Genomic DNA, 17,163 nt, shown 5'->3' with positions numbered 1-17,163 from the left:
ATCTCACACTTCATGCTTATACAGATGCAGATTGGGCCGGAAGCGTGGATGACAGGAAGAGCACAAGTGGTGGTGCATTCATTATGGGTTCCAGATTAGTATCTTGGTTCAGAAAGAAACAGAGTTCGATTGCCTTGTCTACAGCTGAAGCGGAATATGTTGCTGCTGCATCTTGCTGCAGTCAACTCCTTTGGATGATGCAGACCTTGTAGGATTTTCAAATCACTTGTACACCACCTATCTCCATCTTATGTGATAATACAAGTGCAATCAGCATTTCAAAGAACCCAGTCATGCATTCAAAGACCAATCACATACCGATCAAGTATCATTTTCTCCGGGAACAAGTGCTTGAACAAAAGGTCAAGTTGGAGTATGTTCCTTCTAAGGAACAGGTTGCTGATATACTCACCAAACCATTGCCTAGGGAGACCTTTGAATACCTCAGGCAAAAGCTGGGGGTTGTTGATGCATCATCTTGTTGTTGAATCTCTTTTGATTGTTGGTTGTACGCAAGGTTCATCTGGGGTATATGCGTACATGTGCTGGGTTGCGTATTGGTCGAAGATCGAATGGCACAGGTTCAGGGGGAGCATATAATGCATTGTTGGCATTATGGAGGAAGTACATAAGGAGATCATGGATGCTGGTCTGAATATTGCTGCAATATGTCTCTATCTCTTTCATGGTCATTTATGGTGTTTAATGGGTTATGGTTCTTCTTTGCAGATCTGGTTTATAGTCAGGGGGAGCATGTTCTTAGGGGGAGCATAACCCTTTGCCCTTGATGTCAAAGGGGGAGAATGACGTTGAGGATCTTGAGGTTGCCATCAAGTCCAAAGGGGGAGATTGTTGGCATTATGATTCTGGTATGGCTCTATGTTACAGGTGTTGTACTTGATGGCAACTCACTCTAGTGGCAATGTTCTGTTCAGGCTCTCAAAATGTTGGAAATTAAGAGGTTCGCAGGTGAATGGTTCAAAAGGTGCGGACCCGCAGGTACGCCGTGCAGGAAATGCGGTCATACCCGCAGGTTACCCGTTCAGAAGGTGCGGTCCCCCAGTTCACTCTCTTCAAGGCAGAGAAGCGCGCTCATATGGGGTTTCTTATGTTTGGCCCGTGGTATTTAGCCTGTCGTTCATGTTCCTATGGTTTTGGCCCGTGGTATAGGATCTAATTTAGCCCCGGTTTGGATCCCTTGTTTTGGTTATTTGATGGTTTTGTCCCATGGTGTGAATGAGGGCTTGACTATAAATAGGGAAGGAGATCACTTGGCCAGGGTATCTTTGCAAATTGAATATCTTAAGATCTGAAATATTGGGTTATCGGTTTAAATGCTTGATCTATATAAAAGTGAAGTTGAAAGTGAATCTATGGAGCGTGATCTCTCGGGCGCACGATCAGATCTGGGCATCTGACTATCTGTGGCACACTGGTGGACTGCCAATTTGGCCCTAATCAGAGGTTCGTCGACGACTAACAGTGCAAGTGCGGGGGTACGCATTCCAGAAGGAGAAGTGCGTGGGTACGCAGCGCGACAGAAGTCCAAGTGCGAAGGTTCGCAGTGAAGGGAAAGGAGAAGCGCGGAGATACACTGCTCGACAGAAGCCACAGGTGCGGAGGCACAGTGAATGTACGCGGCGCGATAGAAGCAGTAACTGCGGAGGCACAGTGAAAGTACGCGGTGTGATAGAAGCAGTAACTGCGGAGGCACAGTGTAAGTATGCGGCGCGATAGAAGCAGTGGGTGCGGGGGCACAGTATAGATACGCGGCTCATTTGAAGGCACAGTGTGTGGATACGCAGTATAGTTCAAGGCTCTCTGCGGGGATACGCAGAGGTGCAGAAGGTGAAGTGCGGAGCAACACATGCCAGATAAAGAAAAACTGCGGATCTGTATTAAGGCATTTATTTGACTGACTTTTCTCTGTTGATAAGGTGTTCTGGGTTTAGTTTACTGTTACTATTGATCTGGTTACTGCAGTTGACTGGGTGATTTACTTGTACTTGATGATCATTTGATGTTCATGGATTCAGTTTGAAAATTTATGAAAAGTGGTCCTTGAAAGAAGTAGGGGGTTGTAGCTCCCTTCCAGGAGAGACTGGAAAACGAGAGAGAGGTGTATCTCTCTGCAGGTTGCAACCTGCGTACTGGTAAAGGACTGCACCAGTACAAAATCATTGTAAAAGGAGTTTCTAATTGAAAGAAGATAGAGACATATTGCAGCAGGTGGTTTTCACCCACATTGGGTTTCCACCTTATATCTGGTGTTCTTTGGTGTGATTATCTGTTTTTCTTGTCCATGCTCATTATTTTATGGTACTGACATACAAAGTAATCATTAATAATTCAAAGTATAAACAAGGAAGATATATTGAAAAGAATTTTAATAATACTGATTCACCCCCCCCTCAGTATTATTTCCAACAGATTGATGGGTAAATCTTGCACAATAAAAAGTGCCTTGGGGGTTTTTCATGGTGCTACATCCATGTATACAGTAAAAAAGCTAGTTCACCTCAAATTTTTCCACTTGATTCTGGCACACTGAAAACTCCAAAAAATTGCACTATAGACAACTCCATTAATTACAAGCATTCTACTCTCTATACTATCGACATGTGTATAGTCATAACTAACTAAATGTAAAAAAATTAATATTATAAGTTTTGAGTAATTTCCAGTAAAAAAGCTAGTTCACCTCAAATTTTTCCACTTGATTCTGGCACACTGAAAACTCCAAAAAATCGCACTATAGACAACTCCATTAATTACAAGCATTCTACTCTCTATACTATCGACATGTGTACAGTCATAACTAACTAAATGTAAAAAAATTAATATTATAACTTTAGCAGGCATTTCTGAAAGTTTTAGAAGCGATATCGGGGTCAAGCAAGGTTGCCCACTGTCTCCTACACTTTTTGGTTTATACATCGACAAGCTTGAGGAGTGATTAAATTTGCAAGGGAGTGATGGTCACATTATGGTATCTATTCGGACAAGTTTGTTATAAGGCTTCTTTTGTATGCATATGACCTTATTTTGAATGCTAACTCGACTCTTGGTTTGTAAGAGCACTTACTATCCCTTGAGCATTTTTATAGAAGTGTAGGGATGCAAGTCAATATCAGCAAAATGAAAGTAGTGGTTTTTTGTAAGAAAAGAAAACATAACCAACACAAGTTCTTCTTTGAAGACAACATTCTAGAAGAAGTTGTGGATTACAAATACCTCATAATCGACTTCCACAAAAATCTAAGTTGGGATGGTTGTAGAAAGAAAATAACTTTGGGGGGTTGGACAACATTTTATGCTTTTCAAAATAGGTGTAGAGAGGCAGAGTTATGGGACTCAAAACCACTCAAACTATTTTTGGGATTCTAGTGATTCCAATGATTGTCTATTGTTGTGAACTATGGGTCAGCAGTACATCCGACATGCAGTGGAAACAAATTGAGAAAATTCAGAAGCGTTTGATTACAAACAAATTCAAGATTAAAAGCGCATTTCCTTATGCTATCTTGTTAAGTGAAATAGGGGTTGCTCCTATTGAAGCAATTGCTATGGTGTGAGTCATAAGATATTTAAAAAAATTGAGAAAATGGAAGAGGGTAGATGACCTAAGGTTGTCTTTAATGACAGATTGTGCAACAAAAAAAAAACTTGGATGCAGCAAAATAATAAATGGTTTAGTAAATGGGGTATTTGCTTGAACGTGTGTCCCATAAACAACAAAAGATACAAAATTTTGTTATGGAAAAGTTCCACAAGCCTACTTGGGATAAGGAGCTAGGAAGAAAGAAAAAGTACTATATTGAAGTGTTTAATTCCACTCATAGTCATCAACCAAAATCATACATAGAGGCCAATATCTCTTGGAGAGCCAAAATTATTTTTTCTCAGTTAAGGACTAATTCTCATCAACTCCGTTGTGAAACGGGCATTGGAAAATGCCAAAAGAAGTGTGAGAGGAAAGAGTATGCATTTTTTGTTCTTCCAGAAAAGTGGAAACATAAAAACATTTCATTTTAGAATTTAAGGCTTTCAAAGACAACAAGGAAAGTTATGCAGATATGCTAGCAGCTAGCTCTTGGGATAATCTATTTAGCAAGGGGTTTGTCAAGAAGATCGGAGCATTTATTGTGAAGCTTCACAGAAAAAGGACCAAATACATCAAGCAGATGAAGAAGCAATATTTCCCATAGGCTATCTTTAGCCTCGTGGACGTTAAAATAATTTCTTTATTCTTTCTTTACAAATAATAATTAACAATAAATATATGTATTACTAAATAACAAATAAATTTGTAGTATCCTTAAAATGCTTATGGAGATTTTAACTTATTTGTTATTTTTAATTTTCTATTTATAATTGTCATTCTTATTATATTTACACTTTAGCGTTGTTATGCCTTAGAATTTATCAAATATTATATTTTTCCCAAGATTCATGAATTATTTTCATTATTATTATTTAAAATATTTGTTATTTTAGCTATTATTATTTAAGATTTTAGTTATTTTATTTAAAAAATATTTTGTTCTTTAATTTTTATTTCATATTTTCATTAAAATATTAATAATAGGATAATTAAAATTAATGTAATTTAATATATTCTAAAACCTCCAATGTCATGGAAATAGACACTTTTAATTCACATAGTTTTACTATTATTAATTATTATTATTTCTTTATAAAGGCTGGATCAACTATTTTATTGCTAGAAAAAAATTATTATTATTATTTAGTAGATCCTTGAGTTTATCAATCCCTTGGGTGTATTAAACTAAGGGTTCATATTCTTAAGGTATAATATGATTAATAGGGTTTATAATATTAATCCTAGGGTTTAATATAAATCCCCTTAGTTTATAATCATGGTCAACCATGGTCCAACGCCACATTGTGACAAAGATTTCATCACTATGAAAATCAACCATGTTCAATCATGGCGAACCATAGTCCACCATGGTCCAATGTCGCATCGTGACAAATATTGTGTCAATCTTAAAATCAATCATGATCAACCATGGCCTATCATGGTCAATCATGGTCAGACATGGTCCACCATGGTCCAATGTCACTTTGTGAGAAACATTGTTCTATATGAACATCAACCTTATGTGAACCGTGGTCAACCATGGTCAATGATGGTTAACCATCATCAACCATTGTCAACCATGGTCCAACGTCACATTTTGACAAAGATTATCTCAATATGAAAATCAACCATGGTCATCCATGGTCGAAATGTTGGTGACATTGTGTCAGTCAACCATGTTCAATCATCATCAACCATGGTCCACCATGGTCCAACATCACATTGTGACAACGATTGTCTCAATCTTAAAATCAATCTTGGTCAACCATAGCCAATATGAAAATCAACCACGGTCAATCATGTTTAGTCATGGTCAACCATGGTCCAACATCATAGTGTGACAAATGTTGTCTCAATATGAACGTCAATTGTATGTGAACCATGGTCAACCATCATCAACCATTGTCAACCATGGTCGAACGTTGCATTTTGAAAAAGATTTTCTCAATATGAAAATCAATCATGGTCAATAACCATGGTAACATTGTGTCAAAGGTTGTCTCATGGTCCAACGCCACATTATGACAACCATGGTCCACCTTGGTCCAACGTCACATTCTAATAAAGATTGTCTCAATATGAAAATAAACCAAGGTCAACTAGGGTCCAATGTTGCATTTTGAGAAATATTTTCTCAATATGAAAATCGATCATGGCCAATGATGGTCCAACAATGCATTTTGACAAAGATTGTCTCAATATGAAAATAAACCATGGTCAACCATTTTTGTTTTAGAGTTTATAATATTTATCTTAGGTTTATATAGCTTGGGTTTATAATATTAATCCCTTAGGTTTATTACTGCCTTGAGTTTATTAATCTAAGGGTTTATTAATCCCTTTGGTTTATTAATCTAAGGGTTCATATTCTTAGGGTAGAATATTATTGATAAGGTTTATAATCTTATAATCAACCATGGTCAACCATGGTCTATCATGGTCAATCATGGTCAATATGAAATTAACCATGGTCAACCATGGTCCAACATCACATTGTGACAAATATTGTCTCAATATGAACATCAACCTTATGTGAACCATTTTCAAACATGGTCAATGATGGTCAACCATCATCAACCATTGTTAACCATGGTCAAACGTCACATTTTGACAAATATTGTCTCAATATGAAAATCAAACATGGTCATCCATGGTCACATTGTGTCAGTCAACCATGGTTAACCATGGTCAAACATGGGCCAACGTCGCATTCTGACAAATATTGTCTCAATCTTAAAATCAATCATGGTCAATATGAAAATCAACCATGGTCAATCATGGCCAGTCATGGTCAACCATGGGCCAATGTCACATTGTGACAAATGTTGTCCTAATATCAATATCAATCGTATGTGAACCATGGTCAACGATTGTCAATGATGGTCAACCATCATCAACCATTGTCAACCATGGTCGAATGTCACATTTCAACAAAGATTGTCTTCATATGAAAATCAGCCATGGTCAACCATGGTGAATAAACCTAGTCACATTGTGTTGAAGATTGTTTCATGGTCCAACGTCACATTTTGACAACCATGGTCAACCTTGGTCCAACGTCGTATTTAGACAAAGATTGTCTCCATATGAAAATCAACCATGGTCAACCATCGTTAATCATGGTCAACCAAGGTCCATTGTTGCATTGTGAGAAAGATTCTCTCAATATGAAAATTGATAATGGTCAACCATGGTCAATAATCGTCCAACAATGCATTGTGACAAAGATTGTCTCAATATGAAAATCAACCATGGTCAACCATGTTTGTTTTAGGGTTTATAATGTTTATCTTAGGGTTTATATAGCTTGGGTTTACAATATTAATCCCTTAATTTTATTAGTGCCTTGAGTTTATTAATTTAAGGGTTTATCAATCCCTTGGGTTTATTAATCTAAGGGTTCATATTCCTAGGGTATAATATTATTGATAGGGTTTATAATCTTAAAATAAATCATGGTCAATCATGGTCAATATGAAAATCAACCATGCTCAGTCGTGGTCAACCATGGTCCATTGTGACAAATATTATCTCAATATCAACATCAAACTTATGTGAACCATAATCAATAATGGTCAACCATCATCAACCATTGTTAACCATGGTCCAACATCACATTTTGACAAAGATTGTCTTAATATGAAAATCAACCATTGTCATTCATGGCCAATAACCATAGTCACATTGTGGCAGTCAACCATGGTCCAACATCACCTTCTGACAAATATTGTCTCAATCTTAAAATCAATCATGGTCAACCATGGATTATCATGGTCAATATGAAAATCAACCATGGTCAATCATGATCATTCATGGAAAACCATGGGCCAACGTCACATTGTGACAAATGTTGTCTCAATATGAACATCAACCGGATGTGAACCATGGTCAATGATGGTCAACCATTGTCAACCATGGTCGAACTTCACATTTCGACAAAGATTGTTTCAATATGAAAATCATTCATGGTCAACCATCGTCAATAACCTCAGTCACATTGTGTCAAAGATTGTCTCATGGTCCAACGTCACATTTTGACAACCATGGTCAACCTTGGTCCAACATTGCATTTTGACAAGGATTATATGAATATGAAAATCAACCATGGTCAACCATTGTAAATCATGGTCAACTAGGGTCCAATATCACATTGTGAGAAACATTCTCTCATTATGAAAATTGATCATGATCAACCATGGTCAACGATGGTCCAACAACGTATTGTGACAAAGATTCTCTCAATATGAAAATCAATCATGGTCAAACATGTTTGTTTTAGGGTTTATAATATTTATCTTAGGGTTTATATGGCTTGGGTGTCCTGAAGCCACTTGGGCTTCCTCTTCCCTGAGCGCACTTCTCCCACTGGAGAATGAAACTCCTCCTCCTCATCATCAGGGGCCTGAACTCCTGACTGTCTGTCTGCTGTCCTCCTGCCTGCACCTGAACCTGGAGAAGCTGAGGTATCGTGTGAACTGTCCATCAGTGGAATCCCTAGTGAACTGCTCTATGAACTGCTCTGCATGCTACCGAGAGCACCACCCCTCTGGCTCGGTGAGCCACTGCTCACTGACGGACCTGACATCCTCATAGATGTACCTCCTGATCCTCCTGATCCCTACCCACTGGATCCCTGTGACTGACTCAACTGCTACTGAGGGTCTGGCTGATCCAGATACTCTAACTCCCGTGACCTCCTAAAGGCCCTGTCCTCCTCGAACTTCACATCCCGCCTCACAACAACTCTCCTCTGTGCAGGAATGTAAATCTGAAAGGCCTTTGAGGTCTCACTATAGCCCACAAATATACCCTTCTCTGCGGTGGGCTCTAGTTTGGTCCTCTTCTCCTTGGGTATGTAGGAGTATGTAATGCATCCAAAGATACGAAGATGACCAATATCAGGCTTCTTCCTAGAGAAAGCCTCCTCTGGAGTCATGTGCCCCAAGGCACGATGCAGACTCCTGTTCTGCAAGTAAACAGCTGTGTTACAGGCCTCTGCCCACAAGAACAATGGCAACCCCTGATCATGTAACATGGCTTTGGCAGCCCCTACGATGGATCTGTTCTTCCTCTCCACAACCTCGTTCTGCTGGGGGTTGTAAGGAACAGTGAATTCCCTCCTAATGCCTGCCTCCTCACAATAGTCAACAAACTCTCCAAGGGTGTACTCTCCTCCATTGTCCGACCTCAGGGACTTGATCTTCCGACCTGTCTGTGTCTCCACAAGAGCTCTAAACTCCTGAAACCGCTTGAAGACCTCACTCTTGGTCTTCAAGAAATAAATCCAGGTCCTCCTGGAGTGATCATCAATGAATAAAACATAGTACTCATATCCACTCAAGGAAACATGAGACATCCGACCGCTCACATCAGAATGAATCAAATCAAGTATCTCAGTCACTCTGCTGTCACTGCTGGGAAAAGGGGATTTGGAAAACTTGCCCATTGCACATCCTCTGCAAGTATCAAAGTGATCTGTACTGAAATTTGGCACACCAGTAGTGATCTCCCGCAAGGTCCTCAAGGCTTCATGATACATATGTCCTATCCCGCGGTTCCAAATCTCACACAGCTCAGAACTGCTAGCTCTGCTGTCGGTACTACTGCTCAATGCCACAAGGGACTAGAATGAAAACTTGTACACCTTTGCATGGCGTACACCTATCACTCTAGCTGAATCAGCTGGAGTGCCCTTGGGATACATCAACACCTGTCCTCCCCTGAATAATATCTCATATCCTCTGTCCTCCAAAGCTGAGATGGATATGAGGTTCTTCCTCATCCCTAGCACATAAAGAACATCTGACACCTTCAAGGGAGGTTTGGACTCCCTCTGAAATGTTAGAGTCCCCACACTGACTGCTCTAACAACTTTGTCATCACCGAGTACTACCTCTATATCAGTGCCACTCTCTGAAAGCTCTGAGAAGTACTCCCGGGCTCCTGTCATGTGACGTGAAGCCCCACTGTCCACGTACCAAATACCTGAAGATGCGCCGCTAATCGAGGGAAAAGCATGCTCCCTCTGAACCTGTGTGGCAGGTGATCCTGCACTAGAGGACTCATACGTAGTGAACCCAAACTCCCGGTCAAAACGAACTGCAAAGTCTTCAACCTCTGCTGAAGCTGCCACGCTCTGGTTTTTCCCCTTCTTCTTCTTCTTCTCCGGACACACAACTGCATAGTGTCCCATCTTTTGATAATTCCAACACTTCACCTTGGAATAGTCCTTCTGTGTGTTACCATGTTTACCTTTACCTTTACCTTCACCATTGCTTGTGGAAGCTTGCTTCTTCCCTTTGCCTTTCTTGCTTCTTGCTGACAGTGCTACATCCTCATCCTGCTCAACTGGCTTGGCTACCCCAAGCTGACCTTTCCTGATCTCTGTCTGAATGCAATCATCCCAAAACCTCTCCCATGTGGGAAGGGTCTCATGTGCACAAACCCCATCAGCAAAGTTCATCCATGAACGAGGGAGGCCATTCACTGCAATCCGCACCAACTCAGTGGGTGGAATGTCCTCTCCAACTGCTACCAACTCATCTCTCACATTAGTAATCTTTGTGAGATATCTAGCTGCACTATCATTACCCATCTTAATGTTCTTCAACTTCTCCTTCAGGACAATTTTTCGGTTCTCATTGGTACTGTGGTAGAGATTGGACAATGTTGTCCACATCTCATAGGCATTTCTCTTTTCTCTCACATGAGGAATGCAATGGTCTTTGACTCCATCTAGAATCAACCTCTTACCCTTGTTGTTCTTTTTATTATACTCAGCCAACTGAGTAGCATCAGTAGGCACAACACTAGGGTTTTGTGTGGTATGCACCATGATATCCCATACTTCTGCCTCCTCAAAGATACTCTGCATTCTCTCCTTCCAAACGCTGTAGTTTGTATGCCCATCCAACCTATCCCCCACCCTCAATCCCAATGACATCCTGCTGTCCTAAAACTGAAAAAATAGCACTATTGTAGTAAAGATAAAACTGTTATTTGTGAAAAATCAGCTTGCTGGAATTTTCTGAGTGAAAAATTAGCAGCTGTAATTTTTCTCCTTGCTGTCCCAAACTGCACTTTAGCACTCAAGCTCTGATACCATGTAGAAATTTCTCATTTCCCACCCCGGTTTTCAATTTCACCTTATTTCTCCCATATAGTTAAATTCCCTTTCCCATATCCATACATTCAACAAGCTGGAAAAATAAATTTTGCTGAAAACACAAATTCTGGAAATTTTACAGAATGCTAGAAAATGCAGAAATAAAAATCAGCAGGTACAAATAGTCATTTAACACACTTGAACACAGTGATTTTTGGTCAATGTGACCCTGGAAAAACCCCCTACAACTCTTGGGGAAAACCAGTTCGAGAGCTCTTCTTTATTTCTGAAAATTGCCTTTTTACAGTGAGAAATATTTAGCAAAAAATCAGCAAACAAATTTACAACTTATCTCTTTTCCCGTGCCTCACAACAATCTGGAAATTACAACAAACAGGACAGTAATAAATGTTGTACGGCCTCCTCGACTTTCATGCCCACTTTCAGCATTAAATGTTGTTGTATGGCCAACATTAAATGCGCTATACGGACTGCAATAAATGCGTTGTACGGCCTGCAATAAATGTGATGTACGACCTTCGTTTTGCGTGCAGAAAAACTAGCAAACCGCTCATCGATTTTTGTGCAAACCACTCCTCGAAAATCGTGCCAAAATCTCCCTTTCACTGTGTGCTGAATCAGCGGTACAAATCTGCTCAACTGCTGCCTTGGAATGTGTGCCAAGCTGCTGTCTCCTTCTCCTCCCTGCTTAAAAATTTCTCTTTCTCTCCTTCTCCCAATCTGCTCATGAAAGAATGAATGACCTTTTCCTCCTTTAATATAACCCCAAGTGACTTTTGGGTGATCCCTAAATCCAATGGCTGAAATAGATTGAGATCTAAGGCTGAGATTAAATGCTCATTTAAATCTCACTTTTTATTTTTTAACTCACCCTACTTTAATAAAGACCCACTTAGTCATTTATTTCCAAAGTCACTTTTCCTTTCTAATTTTACATTGACTGTATTAAAGTAGTAACTTTATCACTTAAAGTCACTTTTAAATTAGATTTAACTTTATAAAAATTATAAAGTCACTTTAGGAGAAAAATTAAATTCTTTTGGACACTTCTCCCTAGGCCAAAGATCAAAACCTTAGGGAACCACCTGTTCTACGGTACCAATTTCAACATTGTCCCACTGCACAATTGACCTTCCACTAGTTCCTCTAACTATTGGAACTAGTTTAACTGAACAAAACTTGAATTAACTGACTTTCATTGCTACAAATTAGAAATCACACATGCTTAATTGAATTCCAAGCCCTCTAACTCGAATTTATTGAGTAAACTAAGTGACACAAGTCATGTCACACAAGTTAACTACGTCCAAGTTGTCTACTAATGTGGAAATTTAGACTTTCTCAATTTTACCAAGGCAAAATCAAATTGAGACTTTCTTGTTGCACTTCTCAATAGGTAGAGATTGGACCTCTATGAAATATACTGAAATTTTCATAGTAGTATTCACAAATCAAGGGTTCATATTTATCTCCAAATTAGTTATGCTCTTTTAATTAATTTATCTCAAATGAATTAATTTTAAAAATGCCGTATCAAGAACTCTCATATTGAGTAAATGGCATTGACAAGTCACAATATTGGCCCATGATATTATAATAAAATCTATTCACAAATTAATAATTTCCATGGTAAAATGAGGGTGAATTTTCATGATTAAGAATATTATTTAACTCATATATTATTTTTTTTATAATTAATAATAATAATAATAATAATTTAAAATAAAGTTTTAGTTAATTTTATGATTTTTTTTTTTTAACTTGATGTGAGATGTATTGTGGCCATTTAATTTATATGGTTACACCAATTAACAATTAAATTAAAATTCCAAAACAAACATATCTTATTCCAAAATAAACATGTCTATCAACATAACTATTTATCTATATATAATTGGTGTAAATTAAATTTATTTACAATGAAATATTATTATAAGTATAATTTTTACATATGGTTTTTATGTTTAACATTTATCACTAACTTTTTAGCTTAAACTTCTATAATCATTAAATTTTATAAAATAAAAATTATATATATATATAAGTTTAAGTTAAAGGAGTCTTTCATTGCATGGGGAGTTTAAGTCTATATACTAAAATAGTGGTAGTTGTTTTATCTGGTGAAATAGTGACAACAGTATATACAAAATTACTAATGCTATTGAATAAAATGTACTCATTCGTATTAAAAAAGAAAAGAAAAAAAATATTAATTAAATGTGTTATATTAATTAAAATAAAATTATAAAAAAATTAGATTTATTATAAAAAGGCTAAATTATTTAAAATAAATTATAATATATATATAATAAAAGTAGAATTTCATTATAAGTCAAAATCATATGTACAGTAAATATTGTTTTTAATATTTTATATAATTTTAAACGTGTTTAATTTTTTTAAATATTTTATTGAATTCTAAATGTATTTAAATTTTTAAAAATGGCTTATGTATTATTGTTTTTAATATTTTATTTAATTTTAAATGTGTTTAAATTTTTTTTTAATTCTAAATATTTAAATTTTTAAAAATTATTGAGGTATTATTAGATTTAAATTTTGATAACCATAACAAAGATTATTACAAGAATATATGATTCTTAAAATATCTTATTAGTATCTAGACTAACTTGGTCTATCAAATATGTATTAAACTCCATTATTGATAAAAGGAAAGGTCAAACACCTTACCTCACATGCATATAATGGTTCTATATTCATGTTTGAACATTATTTTTTTTGCATGGAAATACCTCACCCCAATAACTAATAGCATGATACATGCACCCATGTTTTCACCTTTAATCATCATATTTTCAAGCAATATGTGCAAGTTAATGATAGTTTTTTTTGTTTATAGCTTAAGGTTTGTCATTAGTGCTTATTGTTTACCCAAAAGTTAGAATAAATTAAAAATCATCCATTACCACATATGGAATAGACAAGATATTTATACAAAACATCTTAAAAACCCTAGTTGGTACCGATGAAAATAGTTATACACCAACCCATAGTGCATTCCCCATTTTGATGTGGTACTCATCTCCTCACCAAAATGTAGACAAAAAATAACTTTAATCATAATGAATTAGGATATTTGTTCTTTAACATTTCCATACTCAATTGCACTACATCACATCTCTTGATTATCAAACTTAATATTTAAAACTCAATAATAATTTTTTTCTAAGATTTATATACAATTTTCAATTCCAATTAATATGTATGTGTGTGTTGTGGGGGGGGTTAAGCTTAGCAATACTTTTCATTCATTCATCTATAAACAAGCAGGTTACAATTATATAAGTCGTTTGGTGGTCTTAACCTACCTAGTGGGAAACCAGGTTTGTTGGCCACTGAATCACATTATAAGTCATCCAAAACATAAATAGTTTGGGTCTATTTAACCAAGCCTTATAAAGCTGATAGTGTGGAAACCAACTAGTAAGCATAACACTGAAAACATAAATGCTACCTGACATATACAACCAAAATTAACAGACATAACTTCGACCAACTAATCATATGATGATTCCACCAACGCAGGATCTTTAGCACTTGATCCTAACAATTTAGATTGCGACAGACATGGGATATATCGCTCAATACGGCCCAAGCAAGCATTCTGATTCTGCAACTGAAATTAAATAAACTAGAATTTTTTTGAGTGTCTCATAAACCCAACTGAAGAATTTTAACATTTAAAAAAATATATATATTAATTTTTTTTTCCAAAACATATCAAATAAAAATTAATATTTAATTTTAAACAAATTTCATAACTATAACTATAAAAATACATTCTAAAGAAAAAATTTAAAGTATCATTTTCTACCCTAAAATGTTTATAAAATAACCAACTTTCATAATCTCCTCTAATTTTCCTTCTCTCACAATCTTAGCCATAGAACGTTTGTATAGGATTTCGTTAAGAGGAGGTTTCTTAAAGCCTCTTGAATTCAGGGAGTGAATCATTTGCTCATCCTTTAAGCATGTGAATATCGACTTCTAGGGATTAATGATGGCTTGACTTCTTCCTAACCTTTTTAGATGTTTGAATTTAGGCTTCTGTGATCCATATCAATTTTTGAGAAGATTTTTCGGCGAAAATCACATAGAGATACTTTTGTCGATGCGTTTCAAACCAACCAGTTCATCATTAGGACAAGTTGAGTGAGCAGATCTCGCATTGCACATTAAATAGATGTTTATTAATAATTTATTTATTTAAATGTTTCAAAGCCTTTCATAGTGGTTCAAATTTTTTTTAATAAGATTTTAATAATATATGTGCTTCTATGTTTTTATGATATATTAGTTTTTTAATGATATATTGTTTTTAGCCCCCTTTTTTTTAATAAGTTATAAAGAGGATTGAAATTTGGTTAGTCACCTATTTAGAAAGTCTTGCGGAAAGTTCTTCTATATAATGGAATTTAAAGGTAGTCATACAAAGAATTGATATTGGATATAAAGGAAAGGGATGGGATATAAAGGAGAGTAGGTGGGAAAGGAAAATAAAGAGTGTAAATATAGAAAAAAAGAAAGAGAATATGGTAGATAAAAAATTTATTGATATTGTATTATTTATGGAATTGAAAGATAGTTAAACAAGAAATTGATATTGATGGGAAAGAGTAAGTGAGGAAAGAAAAATGGGTGAGTACAAGAATTACAAGAGAGAAGAAAATTATAAATGTTTAATGAGAGAAAATTGAAGAGATTTTATGAGACTAAAATTTAATGTTTTGTTATCAAGTCTATGTTTATCTAGATAATTAGTTTTTTAATGTACTTTGAGATGTTTGGGATTGATGATATTATAATTTTCAATATGATGTCATTTCAATTTGATTATATTAAGTATATATTTTTGCATATTATAGAAGGTTATACATTTAAATTTAAATTTAAAATACCAGAGATTAATACTCAAAACAATAACTTGAAGATTGCATTCCAAATACTACAATTTATAGACAAAATCCATTGGAGATTCAACAATGAATCCATCAGCTATCAAGGACCCCTGCGAATTAATAATTACGAACTTTCTACCCCTTGTATTTTTCCGACTAGGGAACAATCATCGTGATCAATCGCCTATACTTCACCGACATGTGAACAACCATGATTATTTTGACACCTCCCCTTAATCACGACCTCTATGTTAACTCGTTTGCTAGTCTAAGTCTTAGCTACGCTTACAACATAATTTGGATTTTCTACGACACACAAAGGTTACTTCTACAAATTTAAAATTTAGCCTTTCCAAGAGGATTGGTGAATATGTTAGCCACATTCTCATCTGTATTAAAATATGTTAAGTCAAATTCTTTTGATTCCACTTTTTCTCATACAAAATGATGTGTTTCTATATGTTTTGACACTGCATGATATACATGGTTTCTTGCCAATTTGATAGTGCTTTGATTGTCACATCTGATTGTTGTAGGTTCTTGTTGTATTTCTCCAACATCTTCAAGTATCCTTCTAATCCATATTGCTTCACAGGTACGTCAGTTTAATGCTTTATACTCAGCTTCATTGGATGACAAGAAAAAAATTGGTTGTTTCTTACTGCTCCATTATATCGCTCTTGAACCTATATTGAACACGTATCCAGTAATAGATTTCCTGTCATCTAGATTTCCAGTCCAGTCAAAATTGGAATAATCTGCCAACTCAACATCAAATTCATCAATATACAAAATACCAAAATTAAGTGCTCCTTTCACATATTGGAATTTCTTTGTTGCTTTCCAGTGGCTTTCACAAGGCTTAGCCATGAGCTCACTATGTTGATAGAATATGTTATATCTGGCCTGGGAGTGGTGAGGTAGTTCAGACTTCCCACCAATTTACAATACAAGGTCCATTCACCTCTTTGGTTCCATCTCTGCTATACAATTCATCATTCTTTTCTAAAGGAGTAGATACTAGCTTGCATTCAACCATATTGAACCTTTTACAGGTTTCTCTTATATATTTACTTTGTGTGATTAGTGTCTTACCAGGTTCCCTCTAAACTTGAAGACCTAAACAATAATGCAATTCACCAAGGTCTTTCATCTCAAATACCTATGACAACTAACTTTTAATTTCTTCAATCAACTTGGACGCATTGCTTGTAATGATAAGATCGTCAACATATACAAATATCAAAGCAATATTCCCATATTCATCTTTCTTGATGTATAGATTAGGATCATTTTTGCTTTTCATAAAACCTTTCTCATAGAAGAAAGAATCAATTTTCAGATACCAATATCTTGGTGCTCGTTTCAAACCATATAAATCTTTCTTTAACCTGCAAACAAGATGCTCATGTCCCTGTTTTACAAACCCTTTAGGCTAAACCAAATAAACTTCTTCTTTTAACTCACCATTCAAAAAAACAGGTTTGACATCTAATTGATGCATTTTCCAATTA

This window comes from Pinus tabuliformis, chromosome 1_1 (genome assembly GCF_031772625.1).
Source record: "Pinus tabuliformis cultivar Carrire ecotype Pingquan chromosome 1_1, CPIR1, whole genome shotgun sequence".
Taxonomy (NCBI): domain Eukaryota; kingdom Viridiplantae; phylum Streptophyta; class Pinopsida; order Pinales; family Pinaceae; genus Pinus; species Pinus tabuliformis.
This window is presented reverse-complemented; position numbering follows the sequence as displayed.